Raw genomic sequence first — 26,501 nt, 5'->3', positions numbered from 1 at the left:
TGCTTTAATGATCATTCACTTCTTTCCATGACGTAATTTTCTTATCACCTCTTAATTCATGAAGATAACAATGTTAGAAAAGAACAAAAGTTTCATTCTTCACGTAAATTGTAATGAAATTCGGTTATTGTAACTAAATTAACCACAAAAAACTAGTGTAAATCATTACACAAAAGGATAGTAACTACTGAACACTCTACTATTTTACTCATAAAAAAAACGTAGAGCTACTCTGTTATTTCTTAATATCAAAACATATTACACCGTTAATCAAAGAGTTTTAATTCGTATCTGAAGACTTTTTTTCGTTCATAATTGAAGGAAATATTTCTTAAGAAACTTCTAGACGGTTATCAAGTTGTTTTGAGCTTACCAGTGAATATTTTATTGTGTGTGTTTTTTTCTTATAGCAAAGCCACAATGGGCTGTCTGCTCAGCCAACCGAGGGGAATCAAACCCCTGATTTTCGCGTTGTAAATCCGGAGACATACCGCTGTACTAGCGGGGATCAATATTTTATTATCTTTGAAGAATATATATCTCAAAGTAGAGACATATAATGCCATTCTAGTCACACCAAAATTTAAAAGAAAAACTCATTTTAAAATGTTTCATATGAACAAAGAATAAATAAAACATAAATAGAGTAAAACTAATGAATGAAAGAAACAATACAAGCAAACATCACTAACGAAGAGTATTTTAAATGCTTATTTTGTATAAAGTGCGTATCGCGTGTGTGTTTGTGTGTTTTCTTCTATCTGCTGAGCCCACCGAGGGGAATCGAACCCTGATTTTGCGTTGTAAATCCGAAGATATACCGCTGTACTATCGAGGGGCGTGCGTATCGCAGGCGATCATCCAATCACATGGTTTGTCTAGATAAACAGCAAGTGGAAGAGAGAAACAGACTCGTAAATGTTACTTAGATTTCCATACTTTATCAGTACGTTCGATGGATATTAAGTGTTTAATTATAACTTTAGAATTATTAAGTACACATACTTACACATCCTTAGATTAGGAAATCCATACGAACACATCAGAGTAAGCCTTTCTACATATATTTACATACGACAAAACATTAAGCAAGCAAACATATAAATCATTAATACTGCACGCGTGTACTTGCGGTTTCTGTGAACATTCACTGTGTTCAGAGATCTTGCAAACGCTGCTTGTTCATGGACTGCTCTTTCTAGAATACTAATTATTTTGGTAACAAACTCTAGTTTGACGGCATTAAGAGAAATACCATTGTAATTCAACTTGTATGAACTTGCATGCGAAAGAATGAGAATTAGTTATTAAGTAATGAGAATTGGTTATTAATAAATATATTTCTCTGAAAACTGCTGTGAAATTCTCATCTATACTTTTAGAATGTGCTTCACTATTTACATGTCAGCACAATAACTTCGGACTCAGACTTCTATTTTCCAAGTGGTTAAGGCACTCGACTCGTAATCTGAGGGTCGCGAGTTCGAATCCCCGTCACACTAAAGATGCTCGCTCTTTCAGCTGTGGGGGCGTTATACTGTAACGGTCAATCCCATTATCCTTTGATAAAAGAGTAGCCCAAGAGTTGGCGGTGAGTAGTGATGACTAGCTGCCTTCCCTCTAGTCTTACACTGTTAAATTAGGGATGGCTAGCGCAGATAGCTCTCGTGTGTCTTTGCGCGAAATTTAAAACCAACCAACCCAACTTGTATTTTCTGATCATTTGAGTATGCTGCTAAACATTAAGGTGATTGAACGTTAACTAAATGTTTTTAAACTATCACACCACAAAAAGTAAAGGCCCTGCATGGCCAGGTGGTTAAGGTACTCTACTCGTAATCTGAGGGTCGCGTGATTGAATTCCCGTTACATCAAACATGCTAGCCCTTTCAGCCGTGGGAGCGTTATTTCGTCAATTCCACTATTCGTTGGTAAAAGAGTAACCCTAGAGTTAGCGGTGGGTCATGATGACTGGCTGCCTTCCCTCTAGTCTTACACTATTAAATTAGGGATGGCTAGCACAGATAGCCCTCCTGTGTCTTTGCGCTAAATTCAAAACAAACCAAACAAACAAAATCAAAAAGTAGAACTGTTTTTCCAAAAGCTTTTTTAAACTAATTGTAGGATTACATCGAAATGTAACAATTGTATCACAAGTAACATGTGTGTTAAGATATATATATATCTGTGCTCTATCTGTTCCTAATTTAGAAGTGATGAAATAAAGGAAAGTTGGCGGACTGGCCGTTGCGTTATAACGCTTCCATCGCTAAAACAACGAGCACTTTGGGTGATGATGTTCGAACCAGCAGCACAAAGATTGCAATCGAACATCCTAGCCACCAAGTTTTGTATGCCAGGCTTAAATCATTAAATATATTTAATTTGTATTTTCCCAAAGCAAAGAATAGTTTGAAAACTATAAAAAATACTTTAAAAAATAAAGAAAAAATAGGAGTTCATTTAATTCATTTATAAACGAAATTAGTTATGTAATTAATCACCTGTACCTGAATAAATGAAATTTAAGATTTAGTTAATTCAAAATGGAAGACGTATGTGCCTAATCCATGCATATAAAAGTGAAACAAATTGTGTTTGCTTGTAAACTACTTCGTAATCTTTCGACCAATCTCAACAAAACTTGGTAGGATGACACAATAGACCAAGGGGTATGGCATAAAGTGGTTATTACCTGGCCCAAAATATCCCGGGTTACGTCCACAGCAAAAATAGGTTTGTTTAGCTAATGACGCTACACTCTTGGACCAATTTTTATTCCTATTTTGTTTACTTTAGGTTTTTTATTGAAACTAATTTCAGTTTTTATTGAAAAATTTAAGGTCTTTCATTAAAAAATGTCGAACATTCATGTTTTTGCCAGGAAATATGGCAACCGAAGCACAGGACCGTACAGAGCTACATCTTAGAACTTCTTTTTTTGTTTTTAAATGACCAGTTCTATGTTGGCTATTCAAGAGTAGGCTCACCAAGAAACTTATCTGTTTCGACGCAGGAAGGAGGAAGATCTTTGAATAAAGTCTGTCAAAAAACATTGAGAGAATCAACAAACATTCAGTCTGTAGAAAGGAATTAATACAAATAACTAACTAAAGTAAAACAAAATAACTAACAACATTTCCGTAAGGTAGTATAAAGTAAGTGTATATAAATTACTTGTAAACTAAATTAAGGGTTAAGTAAATTATGCATATAAATAAAATCCTAGATTAAATTTACTTGTTCAAGCCCTACGTTCAATTCTTATGACCCCAGATGTCAGGCGAGCGGATACCTCAGTTTGGTCAAATATAAGTCCATCGAGCAAGCAAAACTACGAACACCAAGTATGTTTGTTTGTTTTTTAATTTCGCAAAATTATCTATCTGTCTGCGCAAGCCGTCCCTAAGTTAGAAGTGTAAGACTAGAGGGAAGGCAGCTAGTCATCACCATCCACCGCCAACTCTTGGGCTACTCTTTTACCAACGAATAGTGGGATGACCGTCACATTATAACGCCCCCACGGCTGAAAAGGCGAGCATGTTTGGTGCGACGGGGATGCAAACCCACGACCCTCAGATTACGAGTCACACGCCTTAACCCACCTGGCCATACCAGACCCCAAGTATGCAACTAAATTTATTATATTATGTAAATATAAACTAATTTCGTGTAATCATGGAAGATACTTTGATCTAAAATAAATTCAACTTTTTTCTGTTAAAATCACAAAATTATCTCAGTAGGACAGCGGTCAGTATTCGGATTTAAAATGCTAAAATCAGGGGTTCAATACCTCGCGGTTCAAACAGTATATAGCCTGATGCGGCTTTGCTAGATGGAAATACACAAAGTTAGTTTATAATATTCTAAATACAAAATTCAATATAAACTATTAAGTATTTTATTTATGCAGTCAAATATTTACAAATAACCTTTCAAGAGAACACAGCATAATGGGATGTGCGACAAAACGTGTGTCATATGTGCAGTAATATTGTTAAAACACTATAAAGAAGAAATAATAATCAGTGATGTCGAGAAAACCCACTTGTAGAGAAATATATATGTAAAAACAGCTCGTTTGGGTTGAGAAAATATTTTACATAGAAGGTCGAAACGTTGTTCGCTCTTCCATGTAAAATATTTCCTCACCCCAAACGAGCCGTTTTTGCATATATATTTCACTATAAAGAAGACTTGGATATAATTGCTGCATCTTTAAAATGATAATACGGTTATAACACTAGGAATCTGCAAGTTATTAAACCAAAATCAGCAGGTTGGATTTGATGTCATTATTTAGTGTTGAGTGATCATTGAAATAGGAAATGTTTTCTGCAATAACGAGTTGATAATCTGTGGTTTTGGTATCGAGAATACAGCTGGGTACAAGACTTATATCCAGTTCTAGCTGGCACTCCCACGTTATTGTGTGCGCGTATTGATAAATGATGTTCACGTTTTACCAAAAATTGGCTACCATAAGTGCATTTATAAACGACCAACTAAGGCATAGTATTGGGTTATTGTCTTTAGTTCTAAATTCTTAATGTTGAATTAAAACCTAAACGTAGATTAATTTTCAGGTAATAGTTATGTTTTAAATTCATGGTTTCGGTTTAAAACTTTGTTTACCCCTAAGACGAGTGATAAGAACTAATGAGTATTTGGAGACAAGGTGTGACTTCTTGGTTGGTTCTATTTTATTTGTTAAAAATGTTCGTGTTGTAGAATGTAAGAAGTTAAACGTATAGCAATTACTTTATAATATGTACTTAAATTTGAAAACTTAGTGAAGATAGAAACAGTCAGAACAGATATTATAAGCTCTGTTTATAAGATTCAGACAAAGGTGTGAAGCTGTCGAAACGAACGTACCAGCCAGTAAATGTTTCTTTGTTTTTTTACAGATGTGGTAATGTTTATTTTGTTTACTTAAACACATGAAACAAAACTAAGTTATTATCTTCTTCCATCACTTGGTAAATGTATACATGGATGTTGTGAGTTTCAGTATTCTGAATATCTTTTTGGCAAGACGAACATGTAGAAAAACCATCATAAACATATCTTCTTTATCATCTCGTAACCCAACATTTTCGTTCTTTTAGCCGTGAGGGCATTGTAACGTTTCGATCAAAGCAACTATTCGTGGTAGAGGAGTTGGCGGTGGGTAGTGTTGACTAGCTTCCTTCCCTCTCCTTTATTACTGTTAAACTAAGAACAACTAGTGCAGATGGTCCTCGGATAGCTTTGTATGAAATTCAAGACAAATCAACCAAACAACTCTATGTAATACTTCTGTGTTTGCAGCAAAGGTGACATTATCCAACGTACATAATAACAAAGAAAATATTCCAACAGTAGATCCTATAGGTGATCCCATAACCACTACGTCTATCTGGTCATACAATCCTATAGGTGATCCCATAACCACTACGTCTATATGGTCATACAACTGATCATTATATTGTTAGTGTTTAAATGTGTTCTTTCTAAAATTTTGATTCTATAAAAATATGTTTGCTTAATAGCTAAAGTTGTTGTTGTTTCCTTGGGGAAGAGGGTTTTTAATCAAAATATGGTAACTGATATTTTGAGGTTTTAACAATGATGATAGAATTTGAAGCAGTCCCAAAACGTCCATAATTAAAAATGTTCTTTGGTATTCTCGTGTATTTAATATTTGTTACAAAATTTCGTTTTTCCTCTTGACGAATCTGGTTTCAAACACGTTTGTTTGATAACCCTTTTAAAGTCTCTAAAACACGAAAATAAAACTGTGTTATTTATTTTATACAATCATATAAAGAAGCGCAGATAAAAAATATTATAAACGTGAACTTTGCTCTGTTCGTATGGAAAGGGATTATTTGATACAAAAGAACAGAAATAACTTAATAAAATTAAAATTCTTAGGTGCTTGTGCAAATTTTCCTTGTTAAAAACTCATTTTTTTAATAAATTAGTTACTTAGTATTGTATAGGCTCGGCATGGGCAGGTAGGTTAAGGCGTGCGACTCCTAATCTGAGGGTCGCGGGTTCGCATCCCCGTCACACCAAACATGCTCGCCCTTTCAGCATCATTGGGGCGTTATAACGTAACGGTCAATCCCACTATTCGTTGGTTAAACAGTAAGTAGCCCAAGAGTTGGCGGTGGGTGGTGATTACTAGCTGCCTTCTCTCTAGTCTTACACTGCTAAATTAGGAACGGCTAGCGCAGATAGCCCTCGAGTAGCTTTGCGCGAAATTAAAAAACAAACAAACAAGTATTGTATAGTATTTTTGAGACAGGGAAAGCTATATTTTTATAATTGTGTACAATAAACCGTTGTTGATTAAAAAGTGAGTTTTTAAGTCTAATACAAATTTACTGTAATTCCAAGTATCTTTGTTTATTGGATTATTTTATTGTATTTTACGCAAAGCAACACAAAGAGCTATCTCACACAGCGTCGATAATTTCGATGTAATAGACTGGAAAAAACCTGATATTTAATTAAATAATAATAACTTAAAAATAACAAGTTTATTCTTCGATATCTCTAAAAACACTTTAATAGTAAACTAGAACTCATGAAATAAGTAAATGAATATCCCAATCGAAGCACATTAAATGTGAAACCGTTATAAAAGAATATGTTTAATTACTTTATATATTTAGAAGAGCATCTGGTAACTTGTCTGACCATTCCGTAACTAATTAGAATTTGAAGATCTAAAAAACTACAGTAGGCGCGCAACACCTTTTATGAGAAAATGTAACTAAAATCTTCAAAAGTTAAGGTATTTATGAAAGCCAGTGTTAAAAAACAAATATGTATAACAAATTATCAAAATTTTCAACAGGGGGCCACTTTTTTGTCCATTCGACCTTCAGTAACTACACATATATTTTACAAATTTCTCTCCAATTTCACAAAAGGTAAAATTAAAAAGACAATCTGTGATGTAGAGTTCTATTGTTTTCTTTGGTTGGCCGAATGATCTGCTATGGACTTTCGTTTCGCCTGTTAAAGGCACATGAGCACCGCTTGTAATAGCAAATCGAAGAAATGCAGTTAGACCCCTTATAAAGGTGATCTGCACACAATATTAATGGAGTTTTTTTTCGTCCTTATTAATTACCAATAAATAATTTAGGTATGTGAATAATGTTAGAGCTCATACCTAAATCATTATTCCAGATTACATATCGGACCAAGTATTTAATGATTGCATACTTACGTTACAGCTTTCTTGTCATTTCACCAAGGATTTCAATCTGTATGTCAGTTGACTGAAGAAATTCGCTGTACAAATATTTTTAAATCGACATAGAAAACTAACAGATGATTTAATTATTTTTAAACATCAACATTTGTTGTTTTTCTTCAGTTTGACATCTTACATCGTCATCAAGCGCATTCACTAAAAAAATAAACCACAGTACAATGTTCCAACTGATTTACATCATAAATTCCAATCGAATCAATAGCGAGCATTTCTACAGCTTGCGTTTTACATATAACGTAGTAAATATTACTGCTGAAAGAATGGTACTGTGAAATAATTAACATAATAAATAAAAGTTATATTCAAGTTACAGATTGAGATTGATCCCCCTCAGTGGCACAGCGGGATGTCTGCTAGAAATTGAGTTGTGATACCCGTGATAAGCAGGGCACAGATAGCCCATTGTGTAGCTTTGTGCTTAATTCAAGAAAAAATATTAAAGTAACAAAATATAAGATAAAAAAATTAAAATAATTGAAATTACAGGCACCATTTTGTGTCCCTCTTCGTCTGTGGTCTTAGTTATTCGATGACAACAGCTTCTTTAAATTTCCCATAAATGTACTTAGTGGCTTTGTACGAAAATGGTGGTTTCAAATCAGGTGTTACTCGTCAATGGTGCTTTCATGGCAGGTGATACTTGTCCATGGTGGTTTCAGGTCAGGTGTTACTTGTCCATGATTAGTTTTACAGTTATCTGCAACTGCACTTCTTTCCTGCAGTTGTTTATAAAGAAAGTCAATGTACCCTCATATTCCTGTGTGTAAAGTTCTCCTATTCCTGTGTGTAAAGTTCTCCTATTCCTGAGTGTAAAGTTCTCCTATTCCTGAGTGTAAAGTTCTCCTATTCCTGAGTGTAAAGTTCTCCTATTCCTGTGTGTAATGTCCTCCTATTCTTGTGTGTAAAGTCCTCCTATTCTTGTGTGTAAAGTCCTCCTATTTTTGTGTGTAAAGTTCTCCTATTTTTGTGTGTAAAGTTCTCCTATTCCTGTGTGTGATGTCCTCCTATTCTTGTGTGTAATGTTCTCCTATTCCTGTGTGTAAAGTTCTCCTATTCCTGTGTGTAAAGTTTTGCTATTCCTGTGTGTAATGTTCTCCTATTCCTGTGTATAAAGTTCTCCTATTCCTGTGTGTAATGTCTTCCTATTCTTATGTAAAGTTCTTCTATTCTTGTGTGTAAAGTCCTCTTATTCTTGTGTCTAAAGTTCTCCTATTCCTATGTGTAATGTCCTCCTATTCTTAAGTGTAAAGTTCTATTCTTGTGTGTAAAATTCTCCTATTCCTGTGTGTAATGTCCTCCTATTCTTGTGTGTAAAGTTCTCCTATTCCTGTGTGTAATGTCCTCCTATTCCTGTGTGTAATGTCCTCCTATTCCTGTGTGTAATGTCCTCCTATTCCTGTGTGTAATATCCTCCTATTCCTGTGTGTAATATCCTCCTATTCTTGTGTGTAAAGTCCTCCTATTTTTGTGTGTAAAGTTCTCCTATTCCTGTGTGTAATGTCCTCCTATTCTTATGTGTAATGTCTTCCTATTCTTATGTGTAATGTCTTCCTATTCTTGTGTGTAATGTCTTCCTATTCTTGTGTGTAATGTCTTCCTATTCTTGTGTGTAATGTCCTCCTATTCTTATGTGTAAAGTTCTCCTATTCTTGTGTGAAAAGTTCTCCTATTCCTGTGTGTAAAGTTCTCCTATTCCTGAGTGTAAAGTTGTCCTATTCTTGTGTGTAATGTCCTCCTATTCTTGTGTGTAATGTCCTCCTATTCTTATGTGTAAAGTTCTCCTATTCCTGTATGTAAAGTTCTCCTATTCCTGTGTGTAATGTCCTCCTATTCCTGTGTGTAAAGTTCTCCTATTCCAGTGTGTAGAGTTCTCCTATTCCTGTGTGTAATGTCCTCCTATTCTTGTGTGTAAAGTTCTCTTATTCCTGTGTGTAATGTCCTCCTATTCTTGTGTGTAATGTCCTCCTATTCTTATGTGTAAAGTTCTTCCGGTTTATTCAATGAACATATGTAAACTGGTTAAAGTCCTCCTATTCTTGTGTCTAAAGTTCTCCTATTTTTGTGTGTAAAGTTCTCCTATTCCTGTGTGTAATGTCCTCCTATTCCTGTGTGTAAAGTTCTCCTATTCCTGTGTGTAATGTCCTCCTATTCCTGTGTGTAATGTCCTCCTATTCCTGTGTGTAATGTCCTCCTATTCTTATGTGTAAAGTTCTCCTATTCTTGTGTGTAAAGTTCTCCTATTCTTGTGTGTAAAGTTCTCCTATTCTTGTGTGTAAAGTTCTCCTATTCCCGTGTGTAAAGATCTCCTATTCCCGTGTGTAAAGATCTCCTATTCCCGTGTGTAAAGTTCTCCTATTCCTGTGTGTAAAGTTCTTCCGGTTTATTCAATGAACATATGTAAACTGGTTAATAAGGTTGGAGACAAAATAGCCCTTTTTAAATTGCAGGCACGTTCTTGTAAGACAATAAAACGATTAATTTAATTACATATATATTTGCGGGTACTGAGCAGCTTTATTAGATAACGAAATAAATCAGTCCCTCGCAAAAACTAATTATATATACTCGATGTTCTACTGTGCTTTGCATGTGCTATATACTCAGAGCATTTTCCCTGTTTACAAAGATACCAGAATTCATAAGGTTAAAATTCTTACCTATATTTCTACCATATTTTTGTTTAAATTTATGGTGGTTCTATCTTCACTAAAATTGGGGCCTCGACTCTCCTCGATGTACAGACCACTTACTGTCCACTATGCAGCTTTGCGCTAAAACATTAATAAATAAGTATTAACATAATATTAATAAAGAAAAGTTAGAGAACAAGACATATTTACATTGAATTTTTATATGACAATATTTTGGATGGCAACTCAAACATTGGACACATATTACAACTCGTTACTATACTATACAGACCTGACATTAATATATGGATGGCAACTCAAACATTGGACACACATTACAACTCATTACTATACTATACAGACCTGACATTAATATATGGATGGCAACTCAAACATTGGACACATATTACAACTCATTACTATACTATACAGACCTGACATTAATATATGGATGGCAACTCAAACATTGGACACATATTACAACTCATTACTATACTATACAGACCTGATATTAATATATTCTCGTTATCACGAGACCTGATATTAATCTTTGCAATGTACTAATCCGGTACTATTAATGGGAAATTAGATCATAAGGGATCTAATTTAATACCACGTGATAAATCCAATCTCAGACTAGTCTGAAAATTTTCATTTTACTAGAGTTTAAAAATCTGGTGGTAAGGAAAATTTACACACGCTTGTTTTTAAACTGGAAATTGGTATAATCGAGTTCTCTATGGCATAAAAGTCCGAAAGTGTAATAATGAAGTAAAAGTCCGTGATAAAAAAATAAAAAAACAGTTTGTTTCAGTTTCAAACTATCTTCATTGTTGAATTGAAATTTTACAATTCTTAAGTCGAAGGTAAATTATTGTTAAGTTTTGCTTGGTCTAAATAATTGTTTCTCTTTTGTTGGCATTTGCTCTTTGCTGTGGTTCAGATTTTGGGTTTCAAGGCATCACAAGGACCAAGATCTGGATATTCTGCTGAGGAACAACTTCTCGTCATCTGATGAAAAACTCGGTCTGCATTTTCGTGTTGTTATCTCAGTTGGCATCTACAGTGAAGTAGTGAATCACGCGCAATCAAACGTTTTAATTCTTTAAGTTCCTCAAACAGGTTAATCCACGCATGCGCAAATTGCCGTTGACACAAATTAATTTGTGTCATGAGTTTTGGAAGGTAGTTTTAGAGTTTCTTTAACTTCTCCCCCCCCCCGCTAGTACAGAGGTATGTCTACCAATTTACAACGCTAAAATCACGGGTTCGATTCCCCTCGGTGGGCTCAGCAAATAGTCTGATGTGGCTTTGCTAGAAGAAAAACAAACTTCTGATTCAAGCATGTCAACTTTCGTAATAAATCTTGTTTTTGAACCGTAACTCAACACTTCAGAAATAATATTAATTCTCTGTTTGGCAGAGGGCGCGGACTGGCTCTGTGGTATAGCTCTGATTTTAAGAGTGGGTAACAGGGGTCAATTACATGCGATACTACAAATTAGTCTCCATAATTTAAACTGTTTATGCATGGGATTGTGAGTGGTAAGGGGATGCTACCTGTCTACCTTCCCCTTTGTTTGCAGTTTCAAATTAGAGATTCCAGCAGCTAGCCTTGGCATATTTACTATTAAAACAAATATTCTTTATCGTTTTAAAAGACAAGTGAAGAAAGTTCACCTGGATGACAAATAACAGCTATACAAAATTTATCGTAAAGCATTTTCAAAATTCAACACACTACAGCAAAAATAAGTATAAAATAATTACAATAATCAAACCAATCAGCAGCTAGTCATCACTACAGCAAAAATAAGTATAAAATAATTACAATAATCAAACCAATCAGCAGCTCGTCATCACTACAGCAAAAATAAGTATAAAATAATTACAATAATCAAACCAATCAGCAGCTAGTCATCACTACAGCAAAAATAAGTATAAAATAATTACAGTAATCAAACCAATCAGCAGCTAGTCATCACTACAGCAAAAATAAGTATAAAATAATTACAATAATCAAACCAATCAGCAGCTAGTCATCACCACCCACCGCCAATTCCTAGGCTACTCTTTTACCAACGAATAGTGGGATTGACCGTCACATTATAACGCCCTCAAGGCTGAAAAGGCGAGCATGTTTGTTGTGACGGAGATGCGAACCCGCGACCCTCAGAATACGAGTCGCACGCCTTAACCCACCTGGCCATGCCAGGCCGTACATATTTCTCTTTACTATATTACTTGATGCTAGTATTCGATTTTTGTTACCTTTATACTCTTATATTAAAATGTCCAGGTATTCAATATTTATGTTTTTATAGCAAAAATCAACAGATACATTTGTCTCTGTTTTGAACCTATCAGGTGGTTAAAGCACTCGACTCTTAATCTGAGGGTCGCGGGTTCGACACACCTTACATGGTCGCCCTTTCATCCGTTATAATGTGACAGTTAATCCCACTATTCGTTGGTAGAAGAGTAGCCCAAGAGTTGACGGAGGGTGGTAAAGACTAGCTTCCTTCCCTCTAGTCTTACGCTGCTAAATTAGGGACAGCTAGCGCAGATAGCCCTCGTGTAGCTTTGCGTGAAATTCAAAACAAAACAAACCGATCGAACGTATCATTATTCACGTCTTCGTATGTTTGTTTTAACCACATTTATCATTACGACCTTTCAACATTATAATATGGTTCGTACTAACTAAATAAATACTAAAGATCCTAACTCTACCTGATATAATAATAATAATAGTTCTTACATTCAGTTTCAACAAGATGGTTACCGTACCGGACTGTGAATCTAAAAATTCAGAGTTCAAGTCATTTTGTCTCAAAAACGTGCTGCACATTCTGATGGTGTGGACGCTTTTGTAAGAGTGACGATTAAATCTAATTATAAGATTAAATTAGCTCTAGATTTGGTGTGTTTTCCATGCAATTCTCATTACTAGATTAAATTAGCTCAAGATTTGGTGTGAGTGTTTTCTATTCAAATCTCATTGTAAGATTAAATTAGCTCTAGATTTGGTGTTTTTTCCATGCAAATCTCATTACTAGATTAAATTAAATCAACATTTGGTGTTTTTTCCATGCAAATCTCATTGCTAGATTAAATTAGCTCAACATTTGGTGTGAGTGTTTTCCATGTATAGTTTGTGTGTAAACTCTAAACATGTGAAAGGTAATATATACACTAAAATATCAGCAATTATCCCAAGGCAAAATCCTTTTAAATTAAACAAAAAGTAATATTATTTTAAAAGGCAAAGCATGACATGACATATCACAACTACCACAAGCTTAAACCATTAATGTCATCATTGTTTGGTAGCTACGTATAACGTCCCCCGTTGATACAGCGGTACGTCTATGGATTTACAACGCTAAAATCAGGGGTTTGATTCCCCTGTATGGACTCAGCAGATCGCCCAATGTAGCTTTGATATAAAAACACACATCTATCTATAAACGTTTCAAAATATATTATTAAGAAAATAGAGATTAAGCTGCAAGTTCCATACAGATTTGTCTATTCTATATATCGCTTTTTATTTCAAATTTGAGTATTCCTTATGTTTGACAATATTAGGTATTTTCGCACATATTGCATTTTGTTAAACGTAGCTTACCTAAAAGTATTAAAATACTTTATACAAGATTACGTCTTTGTTTCTCATTAACGTTTTCCCACACTTGTCTTCCTAAACCTGTCCATTTCCAACTAAAGCATGTTAGGCTACATCTTCCAGCGAAGAAGCACTTCTAATCCATCCTGGATCCCAAACAAAATTTGTATTTTTTTTTTAAATTTTGAACTCATTGGATAGGTTCAGGATCACACGTAAAGGTAAAACCGATTTGGATGAAATCAACGTTTTTTTATGGTCTTTTCCTTTCCAATTACAACCCAGCCTTTAATCATTTTCAGACTGGAGAATCCGTAGTTCATATACATTTTTAATCACACTCTACAAGTGTTTGCAGAAGGCGACGGTTAATATAAATGTTCGAATTTCGAACTTATTAGATGATTCTATTGAAAATTTGTTGGAAGTTTTCATGTTCAAATGAGCTATATTTTTTGTTTATTTTGGCCATTTATTTGAAATATGAAAGTGTATAAGTAAAACAGGTTCTTTTAGACATATTTGTTATATTAATGGCTAAATCGTAATTTACTTATATACCACCATATAAATATCCTGCAAAAATTTTAATCAATGTTAAATCTTTGACATATCCACCAATTTCTTTTCAAATATCTTAAAGTAAATTCGCTAATGTTTATAAAATAAACACAATCATTCAACTGTTTCAAGCTGCACTTACTTATTCAAAATGTTCTTGAAATTTCCTTTTGTGAATTCTAAAGTAAAGTAAGATAATAAATGTTACTTTATATTTATTTTCTTAATTACACTGTTTTATAAATATATTTAAATATGTTTATCAAACGTGCAATGTGACGTTTTTTTTAAATGGGTCTAAATGAGTCAAGGTGTGTCTGTTTCTCAAGCAAATGACACTAAGTGTTACTCACACGTTTACGTAAATTTGATAGTTTCTACCTATCACACAAAGGGTGAGGAATGTTGATAAACTATTGATATATTTGGTTAGGAGCCTGAAAACATATACTTTGTTTGTTTGGGACCCAAAATAAAAATTCTTTATTGAGTCGGGTAACTTTTGTTCCGAAATCGAACCATAACTCCTGTGTATTTGAACGAAAGACTCTTGGTTAACTTGAATGGTTGATCGTAAGCAAACACTTGGTTGATTTGAGATAGAGCCCGAGAGGGACATTATTGTGGATTTGGGTCGAAGCCGCGAGTGAAAATGTGATTGAAGTAAGAATGTTATTTAGAACCTTAGCAAAAACTTGAATATTTTCAGTCCTGTTGTTCACTTTGCTTCAACCATAAGAAATTTACATAAACTTTCTCTTCAATTTTGTTTAGTTTGTACTTATTTATATCAGAAATAGAGTAAAATATATATGTATATATATCACATTCCTATCTGCTGCTATAATAAAAACACACAGATTTACAACAAAGTTTTGTCTTGTAATGGCAGTATTTCTTCTTTTGTTTCTCTTTTGCTTGATTTGTCTCTCTTACGTATACTGATCTCCTCTTTGTTGATCGCCTTGTCTTTAGGTATCATTTTTCAAGATCACAAGAAAAAAAATTATCTCTTTTTGATCTTGTACACCTATTTTTATTACAATGTTTCATAATTATAAGGGGTCCTTTTGTCTCCATAATATTGAAAAGGAAAGGCAGACACTCATTCTAATCATTTTCCAAAACTTAATGATATAATATCTAAAGAATGACGAAAACTTGGCCTATTTCTGACCTCTCTCAACCACAAATGATGGTCCTTAATCTCAACCTCCCTCGTCCCCCGTTGGTACAGCGATATGTCTACGGACTTACAACGCTAAAATCAGGGGTTCGATTCCCCTGTATGGACTCAGCAGATAGCCCAATGTGGCTTTGCTATAAGAAAACACACATCTCAAGGGATTCCCCGACCACCAGTTTTGATAGTATTTAGCCTAGGCTGTATTTCTACATGACAACGATGTTTGTTTCTTTGTTTTTTATTCGCGCAAAGTAGTGTAAGACTAGAAGAAAAGCAGCTGGTCATCACTACCCACCACCAACTCTTGGACTACTCTTTTACCAAAGAATAGTGGAATTGAACGTCACATTATAATGCCTCCACGGCTGAAAGGGCGAGCATGTTTGGTGTGACGGGGATTCGAACTCGCGACCCTCGGATTACGAGTCGAGTGCCTTAACCACCTGACCATGCCGGGCCACTGATGTTATCTCAGTTTCTCAAATTATGACTTATCACACTCATGTTACTAAACCACTCACAGTATTTTACGAAATTGATAATTTTACCATCTTTACATACATTCAGTTATAGTTCACAGTCTTTCACTAAATAGCTTATAAACTTATCAGTATTATACATAACTTTACATATAACCTTCCAAAAACTTAAAAGTCTTAATCTTATATATATGGGTATGTGTACACATACACAATTAGCTCAGAAGTGCTCTCTATCTCCTTCATTCCATATATACTCTTTCAAACTCGAACAAGTAAGTTACAAATTCTTACTCGTCCATTCATTTATATAACCAGACATACTCACACAGTATCAGTTTTAACCCTATGCAGAAGAATCTCCACTACCGTATCTATATATATATTTATATATGTGTGTGTAACATGTACTAGTTTTAATCATATCAAAGTCACAGGCTGATCTTAACTCCATTGCGAGATGGAGTGTCTGTTTCTGGTCAATAGCATACTGCAAAGTAAACTCCTGTAGTTACAGATTACATCTAACAGTTTTATGTTTTCATTCTTCACTCTGTGCACTTGTATTAAATGGTTATTCTCTGTTTACCTAAGAGAAAGGGAAGCAGTTCTCTTTTTCAGTGAGGTCTGAAGTGTGGTCTCACGAGTTAATAGGTTTTGACTTACTTCCACGCCATCCTCACCTATTTGACTCAGCACTACTCCATCAATGTATTGGATGCACCAGTTCATACGTTGGTGGCTAACGTCTCCTTATAAGAATGTAAACTTACTTTAATCAGTACCTCTTTTAATTTCCTAATAGCTCTCTTAATGGCCTTGTTCCACACAAGACGTTTTAGTCCTATAAATGGAGGTGTTATTTCCACAAATTCGAGAATAAACTCTTTGTAATTCTATATCCTCCCAAGAAAAGATCTAACTACTTTATTTGATACAGGTTTTTCCCAGTCTCTAATAGCTTTCACTTTTACCTCAACAGGAGAAATCAATCTCTTACCCACCATGTCTCTATACAATATACTTTGAGCTTGCATTTAGCTGGCTTTCCTGTTAAGACTGTTTTACATAGCCTAGTATTTCCCTCAACACTCTTAAGCATTCACCTAAATTATAACTATTATTATTATTCTATGTTTCATTATCATATATGTAAGCTATGAATGACTCCCATAAGTCCCATAAGACATCATTATTTAAGGTCTGATATGCATCGTATTATTTGCTCTTGTGACCATTACGTTAAACTCAAATAATTCTTAAGGGGCAGAAATATTGCTTTCTTTTTTTATTTTTATCCTCCAACTCAACTTGGTAATAACCCTAACTGATCCTCCTTTAAACAATTTCTCTATCTCCTTTCTTAGAGCTTCCCTCAGATGTTATGACGCTCTCCTTTTAGGTTCCTTCATCATAACATCAGAGGTTACTGTTATCTCGTGTTTAGAAAAACAAGTCTGCCTAGGTATATAATTTCTCACATTTATATGTGCTCCTTCTTGTTGCTTAAGGGTTAATCCATCAGAGAATTGCAGCTTACCTTGTGCGCTCATAAAGATCAAACTTAGTTCTCTAGCATTCTCATCAAAGTGAAATTTTTGTTTATCGTTCGGAGTAGCTTTAGTCGTCTTTGAACCTATTTGTTTTTAATAAGTCCAATTGACCTGTAATGTACTTACTATATAGTGACACAAAGGGCTGTTGTAGCTTGGAATTTTCCTCATACACAAACAGTACAAAAGATAACATCATATTGCAACCAACAGAATTTTTCTGTCCCACAACTCTTAGCATGTCCTTAATTGTCCTATTTGCTCTCTCACTCATCCCATCTTATTTGTTTAGGGTCTATATTCATTTCTGTGCATCACATTTACTCCTGTCACCTTTCATAATACTTGCATTATTTTCGATTGAAAATGGTCACCTGAATCTAATGATAGTAATGTTTTCACGGATCAGACATCCTGAATAATTGCTATCGTTTGTTGCGTTACTTTAGCTGCTTACATGCAAGCTAATGCTTCTGTTTCTTGCACATCTAGTGAGAGAATCAACCACTCTCAGAACAGATTTATACATTTCGCTATATTACTAGAAGTACAACCCCAGTGGCTCAGCGGTATAACTGCGGATCTATAACGCTAAAACCGGGTTTCCATACCCGTTGTAGGCAGAGAACAGTATGCCCATTGAGTAGTTTTGGGCTTACTTCAAAAACACCAACAACTAGAAGTTGACTTATTGCCATTAAAGGAACTAAATAGTTCGTTAATAACAGATAAGTTAATAATTGTGGGGGGTATGCACGTGATAGTTCACATGCTGAAAATCACTTTACATAAGTTTCTATATCTCCAAACAAACCCAGCCACTAATAATAGTTACTGATCCTATCTTTCATTTTTGCTATGCCCAAGCCTTCCAGAGGCACAGCAGTATTTCTTCGAAATTACAACGCTAGAAACCGGATTTCGATACCCTTAGTGGGCAGAGCACAGATAGCCCATTGTGTAGCTTTGTGCTTCATTACAAACAAACACAAGAATAAAAAACTGTGCCCAAAGGATCAGCCAACTTTGCACCATGTCATATTTGTGATACTCTATGTCTATATTTCCTTGGAAATAATATATTTGATCCCGACTATATATTTAACCATTCCCATTACATTTACACCTTAACACATCTTCCCGCTAATAATAATAACTTGACCCAAATTAGTTACTTCTCGTCCCACTTCTATGGTTTCACTGTAGGATTTATCCAAATAATTATCTTCTAACTGTCACTTAATTATTTGTCCTCACCTCTATTTCATGGCATTTTTTCTTATTTCATCTGTTATCGGACTGCTTTGGCGATGTTCAACTACTGCTACTGGTGTGTCTTGCAATCTTCTAACTGTCATTTAATTACAATTGTCCCTCGCTATTACAGCGGTAAGTCTACGGATTTACAACGCTAAAATCAAGGGTTCGATTCTCCTCGGTGGACTCAGCAGATAGTCCAATTTAGAGGCCCGGCATGGCCAGGTGAGTTAAGGCGTTCGACTCGTAATACGAGGATCGTGGGTTCGAATCCCGGTCGCACCAAACATACTAGCCCTTTGAGCCGTGTGGGCGTTATAATGTGACGTTCAATTCCACTATTCGTTGGTAAAAGAGTAGCCCAAGAGTTGGCGGTGGGTGGTGATGACTAGCTGCTTTCCCTCTTGTCTTACACAGCTACATTAGGGACGGCTAGCGCAGATAGCCCTCGAGTAGCTTTGCGCGAAATTCAAAAACAAAACAAACAATAATTACAATTTCTACCTATCACATTATCAAGAAAAAACAGGTTTGTTTGTTTGTTTTTGAATTTCGCGCAAAGCTACATCAGGGACATCTGCGCCAGCCGTCCCTAATTTAGCAGTGTAACTCTTGGGCTACTCTTTTGCCAACGAATAGTGGGATTGACCATCACATTATAACGCTCCCAGGACTGAAAGGGCAAGTATGTTTGGTGTGACGGGATTAGAACCCGCGATTCTCAGATTACGAGTCAAATGCCTTAATCACCTGGCTATACTGGGCCAGTAAAACCAGATGCGGAATACCATCTGCCAACGTTAAGACTACTGTAAAACCTTTAAAATCCCAAAGTTTCAATGTAACTTTAACTAGTAGTACAGTGTATCAAAACAATCCCGTTCTGTCGCCAAATCCAATACAAGTTTACATATCATCTGTAAGTCGATTATCTCTCACTAACTCTTTTCCATACCAGTTTTTGAACCAACAGTATTCCTTAACGTCTGTATGGTTTGCTCTCTCATCTTCACTTCTTCTAAACATTTAGTTAAGTTTTTCTTTGTCTTCAACACAATACAATTCGTACTCTCTTCTTTTTCCAGATTTTTTGCTCTCCCAATAGAACTTATACATATACGACCAGCTCTGGTCACATATAATAACTGTTGATGAAGATTTGTAATTTCTCTCCTTAGTTGCAAACATACTCGAGCAGTACTGATAAACTTTTATTATTGTATTTTATTATTTTTTATTACGACGCTAAAACCGGGTTTCGATGCCCGTGGTGAGCAGAGCACAGATAGCCCATTGAGTAGCTTTGTGCTTAATTCAAAACAACAACAACATATTTGGACTCTGAACCTCCCACAGTAAGTCTCAAGGATTAAGCTACGACTCGAAAAAAAGAGGTGAACTATCTGTATTATAATTCGTCTACACTCCCAATATAGGTGTATGTTTCTAACACCTTTCCTCATAATATGCTGTGGTTGTTGTCCTTCTTCTCTCACTTGTTTGTTTGTTTTTTTAAGTTACAGAACAATGCAAAATACATTTAATTTACTTTGGTAACATTTAGGTGACTGCACGTAAGTAAATCTTTTACGTATGTCTGTCCTGTCACCAGAATTACTGTCTTTTCCGCTGTAGGTCAATTCGAATTCCTTTTGCTTACGTTTATCGTCTCCTCTAGCGTTCTTTTCTTCTCAACTTCTTCTTCCAAGTGTTTCACTTCTAACTGCAGTACATTTTATATCAATGCTATAAAATCCTTTGTGAACTAATACCCATCACATTCCCCATATTTTCACTAAGCTTAAAATTAGAAAAATCATCTACTGTGTCTTCTGCCTCAAACAAAGCCATACGAATCACTTTTTTATCAATTTCTACAACACGTTATAACCAGTTCTCTGCACTTAATTGCTAACTGGTGGTTTATCAGAAATTTCCAGTTTTAATCCATGCTAAACAATGAACAACACAATTTATAACCAGTAAGAATTACCTGATCCTCAGTCAAAAGAGGAAAAGTGAGAACAAAAGAAGAAGTCACTCTTCCTACCTCACTGCTTTTTCCAGTTGTCTTCAGTCTTCGATTTTTACTGACGTGGTTCTAATTTCAAACTTTTCTTTCTTTGTTTGGTTTCAAATCCTAACGAATTGATGAGTCCCACTTCTGACACCACCGATCTCGCAGTCTTCTCTCTTTCTTTGATTGTTTTGTCCTTTTTATATAACTCCCAAAGCCATGCTGAACAAGTCTCGTCTTTCCTACGCCTGTTTTGATATATAGCGTTTCACAATCATAAGAGGTTTTGTTGTCTCCATATCCCCTGAAGAAGTTAGGTTTCCGTTCCTTGTAATTATTTCCAAACGACCTAAAGTTGATATTTTAGAGACTGACCAACAGACGTTTCTCAAAACTAGCCGACGTTTCTTAAACCTAACTTCACAAGAAGTTCTGGAACACGTTTTCAAGAGGCCCAAACATCATTGAGATAGAGCGTCATTTAAGTCTTTACTGATCATATCATTACACTGCTCATGTTTCAGTCATATATGTTGAACGTCAAGCTATTGAATAACATATAAGATGCGATTTTGACTAGAAAAAAGTTAAAATTAAAGGAGACATATATAATTCTTTTATGCGTTTCATTTTTCTTTCTGTTATCGTTCTGAACACGAAATACTTATTTCCATAAATATATGTCTGTGTAAATATGCATTTATGTAATAACTTGTTTGTAATACGTTGTTTGTAATAACATATGGATGGGTAGGGACTTATGGGCCACCCTGTACATTAATAAATATTCTAACCATTTTTGCTTTATTTTAACATTCCAGGATAAATATTGATCCAAAGCTAACATATTTTGCTTTGTTCTTAATTTCGTGAATTTAACTAATTATCTTTGAACTTATCTGATTGAAGTTAACAGTTAGTTTATATTTTATCTGTTTATTCAGACTGAAGTAAACAAAACTCGAAAAAAATTATTCTGTTTTCTTCAAAGATTCTTACTACTTTGTTGAGTTTTTTGACATTAATGGCTAACGTCTTGTTCTCTGAAAATAATTGTGGAAACTGTTGATCCTAATAAAATCAGATATAATTTTGTATTTCATTACTTTCGATTACATGACAAAATGATCAGTTTCTTAGCAGAGTATATATAGTCGATACTGTTTGTAAGCAGAAAACTCACAATAGGCAACCTACGCTGTTCCCAAAGCAGGTATCAAAATCTGCTTTCTAGGGATTTAAACCCTCAAAGTTATCACTAAACAACAGCTAAGTTTGCTTATTTCCTTATTTTAGCACTAAGCTACACAATGTATTATAAGTGTTACGTCAACCGGAGTGAATGGAACTACGGATTTTAGTGTTGTAAACTTACTGCTTAACCACTGGGAGAACGTGAGTCTAAGAAATTACGCGTTCAACAAGAATAAACATCAAGTTTTCGTATTGATACAAAACGTATTAGTTACATGTAAACAACGTTTAATACTAGTTTATAAATAGAAAAGGTTACAAGTTATCGCATCTGTTTAATCAAAATATTGACTAAAATTTATTACTGAAGAATATTAGTGTTATATCTTAGGATCTACTTAACACTTGCGTGTTAGTTTCAATACCATAACATAAATTAGGAATAAACTATCATTACATAAAAATAAACTTATACCAATATCTTAACACAAACTTATACCAATAACTTAACACAAACTTATACCAATATCTTAACACAAACTTATCCCAATAACTTAACACAAACTTATACCAATAACTTAACACAAACTTATCCCAATAACTTAACACAAACTTATACCAATAACTTAACACAAACTTATACCAATAACTTAACACAAACTTATCCCAATATCTTAACACAAACTTATACCAATAACTTAACACAAACTTATCCCAATAACTTAACACAAACTTATACCAATATCTTAACACAAACTTATACCAATAACTTAACACAAACTTATACCAATATCTTAACACAAACTTATACCAACATCTTAACACAAACTTATCCCAATAACTTAACACAAACTTATACCAATATCTTGACACAAACTTATACCAACATCTTAACTATTTCTTTGTCATACAGTAAAGATTTAACACAACATTCAAGGTTCGACGTCACTCTTCACTGAACACAGTTTCAACCCCATGAAATAAGTTCGTTAACACGTGATTTACAATACGTTATTTCCTCATACATTCATATCTTTTCCAGATATATCGGTTATAATCTTACCTTTGAAATTTTTAAAAATTACCTATATTTCGTCAACTCGTCGTGTTGGTGAACAATGATTTTAACACTGAGTAAAATACCTCGGTAATTTACCAACTGATAGAGCAAAAAAAATCAGCTTTATATTTGTTTTTACTAATCACATTTCTATTACTTTCAGCTTCGTAGTTAAAAGTATAATTATTTCATTACAGATTTCATGTTAACCAAGTAACATATTCTCGAAGTAACAAATGATGCTTATTTGCTAGTGATACGAAAAATATAATTATATCGAGATACTGTAAATTAAGCAGGATCCACTGTAAAACATGTGTGCTACTATGCTTTTAAATCCCTCACCATCAAGGAGGCCGAGTGTTGGCCTACTTCTCAGTGAACCAAAGCGTAAATCAAAATATCCAAGCCACAAGCCGTGATTCTGCTCAATATTTAATTTCTGCTTTCAACTGTAGGCGTGTTATAAACGTGATAATCAATCCAGTTATTTGATTTTGATTCAGTTGAAACCTATCTTTGTCTGTACTACTGTTAACTGACCATCCAACGTTAATTTCTGGCCTAACCATTTAACCCATGTGCACGAAATTCAGTTCAAATTGGAAATACCATTACCACATTTCCGAAACAAATAATGCTAATAAATGAGCTTTCACTTTAATCTCGCTACTAACCATTTTTAAAGGGCCTAGGAACAATGTTTTAGCATTTGTAATACTCAAAAGAAATGGTTGGTTTGAATTCAGTTTAATCCTAACCTAAGAATTACCATTAATTCATCTTTAACTATTTCTCTTATTTACTGCTATTTTTAATTTTCCATTTCCCTATTCTTCTCTTGCATGGTTAAATATTCAATTTCTAATTGTTAGTGTACACGTTACTGTTTATAATATTTCTCCTGAATTACCTCTTCTAAACTTTAAAAGGCAACATCTCTAACCGCATTAATCTATCGATCTAAAAACTGTCTAAGCCTAGAAAACATCCACAGTTTTTTATCCCTTTCGGGTTCGAACAAGTCACATATTGCAGAGTTAAAGTTTTCGTTTCATAAAAACTATAGTTTAAATCAGGTTTTAGAATTAATATAACATGTAAATTATTAGAAAAATTTTTCTATAAATAAATATCATTCGATCTACGTAAATTTTGAAGCGAGGAATTCTCGAACTGAAAGAATTACAGTAATGCTTTTGTCGTGGAAATACGTTAAAACTAATACTCCTACATCAGTACTCAACTGTCATTAAAGTTAGGGATGGAGTTTCATCCATCCCTCGCTGGTACAGCGGTAAGTCTTCTGATTTACAAATGGGGGGTTCGATTTCCCTCAGTGGAATCAGCAGGTATCCCAATGTGGTTTTGCTATAAGAAAACACATACACTAGTTTCGTCCCACCACGTGGCGAACTGCTAAGTTGTGTTAGAACCGGAAATTGGTATTTAGGCTTACCTATTTTAACGCACTCGTTCATTTTTCGTTCCGTCTTCTTTAATTGTTGCCAAGAGATTTAGCCGGTAAAAGCGTAGCGATGGAAATGAAATGAGACTTAACAACTTGGCAGTCTTTCACTTAATCTTCCAAGAGAAACAGGATCATAAACAGATACAAGCAAACATCTTATCGGCCACTGATATTGTCAGTCGGTCTAAGTACACAAATAACAGATGCGGAGTTTGTGGAGGTGACGAAACAGTTCTGCTGGCATGGAGGCGCCCTCTGTAATCTGCCTGTCAATCATGAAGAAAATACGAGCCTCAGGTTGCCATGGTAACTGTGCATCACGAGAGACATTTCGTGGGGCAAGTCTACGGCCAACTAGAAAAGATATTAATATATAATAATATTAAATAAGAAAAACGAACTGTAATATGAAAGTTAACCAAATCAATAGCGTAATTTTTCTGACTAATCTCATGAAATTTTAACAATTTACGGAGAATAAATAATATCTTTAGTCCCTTAGTGCCTCAGTAGTTATATTTTAATGTTTTATAAAATTGAGAAATAACTGAAACAAAATATTCATATTAGCATTTAAATATTTACTTTCATAATTAAAAAAAGGGTTAATGGGTTATTAAAAAAGGGAAGGCAGCTAGTCATCACCATCCACCGCCAACTCTTGGGCTACTCTTTTACCAACGAATAGTGATATTGACTGTCACATTATAACGCCCCCGCAGATGAAAGGGCGAGCATATTTGGCGTTTCTGATATTCGTCAGTAAAGTATTAATACAATAGGTTTCATATTTTTATAATATGAAAGCTCATTTTACTTTAAAATTAGTTTGTTAACTCTTTAACCCATTGATGTCTTTGTTTTGAAAACAAGGTTTCGTAAACACGAAAAGCTGTATTCCAAAATTAAATCTTTCAGGTTATGGTCAAATTAATTTTACAAAAATAATCTTATAAATCATATCTTTTTAAATATTTTTTATGAAACGTCGGACTTGACTCGTGGACGTTTCGAGTTCTCTCCCGACTTAAAGCGTCTGCGGACCCATGATAAAGTTTGAACTAATGGGTGAACGGAGAAATTTGGTATTATAACATCTACATTTCAGCGAATGTTTCTGACAAGTACATCAGTCTGATTAATAATCACCTCTTCTACTGATTATGACGAAAACTTGTATCAGTTAGAAAGGAATTACTTAAAACATTACTACCGTCTATTCGAGTAAAACATGTTATCATCAGAAAGCCACAACGATAGTTAAAGTGATCTTCTCCTTTGATGTCAATTTGTTGAAATTCCAAGTGAATGAATATTCCAATATAGACATGTCCGTTAACAGTTTGAAATTGAAGCGTTCCTTTCAGCTACATCCAACCAAAGTAAAATAAAAATATTAAAAATTTGTAAAGTTGGCTGCGATCTACTATTTCATCAAATATCTATATATTGATTTGAGTGAAATAAAACGGTTCATGATATCTTAAATATTTCTTACTGTCTACAAAACTATAGATACTGCAATACTAAAATCTAAAGGCTCGGCATGGGCAAGCGTGTTAAGTCGTTCGACTCGTAATCCGAAGATCATGGGTTCGAATCCCGCTCGCACCAAACATGTTCGCCCTTTCAGTCGCGGAGCGTTATAATGTGACGGTCAATCCCGCTATTCGTTGGTAAAAGAGTAGCCCAAGAGTTGGCGGTGGGTGGTGATAACTAGCTGCATTCCCTCTAGTCTTACATTGCTAAATTAGGAACGGCTATCGCATATAGCTCTCGTGTAGCTTCGCGCAAAATTAAAAAAAATGAACAAACATATAATTATGATGTATATAGCAAACTAAGTTATTTGATTAAAAAGGACTCAAAATTCTCATGAGTTTAATATGTTATATTGTTTTCATGAGTTTCTGTGTTGGAAACGTTTATCAAACACGAATATGACATATCTCGCAGCAACTAAAACAAAATGTTATATCGAAAGTTAATATGTGAAAATGTAATTTTATTGTAAAAGATACCGTCAGCCCTAATTCTTCCTAGAAACATGCTATCGTACTCATAGTTCACCATAATATGTATCTTCAGTGTTATAAAAAGTAACGCTATTTCATAATAATTTCCTTAAAAATCATGACAATTAGTATAGATACATTTACGATGTTCCACTTTTTTCTGTTTCAGTA

The 26,501-nt window shown here is 34.5% G+C and overlaps 1 protein-coding gene across 2 annotated transcripts in view; it reads right to left on the bottom strand.

Annotated features, from left to right (window-relative positions):
* Window positions 1-24,539, bottom strand: part of LOC143239733 (uncharacterized) — an 84,128-nt gene extending 59,589 nt beyond the window's left edge. The window contains exons 1-2 of one of the 2 annotated variants that reach the window (XM_076481159.1): window positions 24,304-24,539; window positions 9,937-10,050 (exon numbers count right to left, since the gene is read on the bottom strand). The gene's annotated coding sequence lies outside the window, so the exon portion shown is untranslated. The remainder of the gene's footprint in view (window positions 1-9,936; window positions 10,051-24,303) is intronic. The other variant, XM_076481160.1, reaches the window with a different exon arrangement.
* Between the last annotated feature and the right edge of the window lie 1,962 nt (window positions 24,540-26,501).

Source organism: Tachypleus tridentatus, chromosome 2 (assembly GCF_004210375.1).
Source record: "Tachypleus tridentatus isolate NWPU-2018 chromosome 2, ASM421037v1, whole genome shotgun sequence".
Lineage (NCBI taxonomy): Eukaryota > Metazoa > Arthropoda > Merostomata > Xiphosura > Limulidae > Tachypleus > Tachypleus tridentatus.
This window is presented reverse-complemented; position numbering and strand designations above follow the sequence as displayed.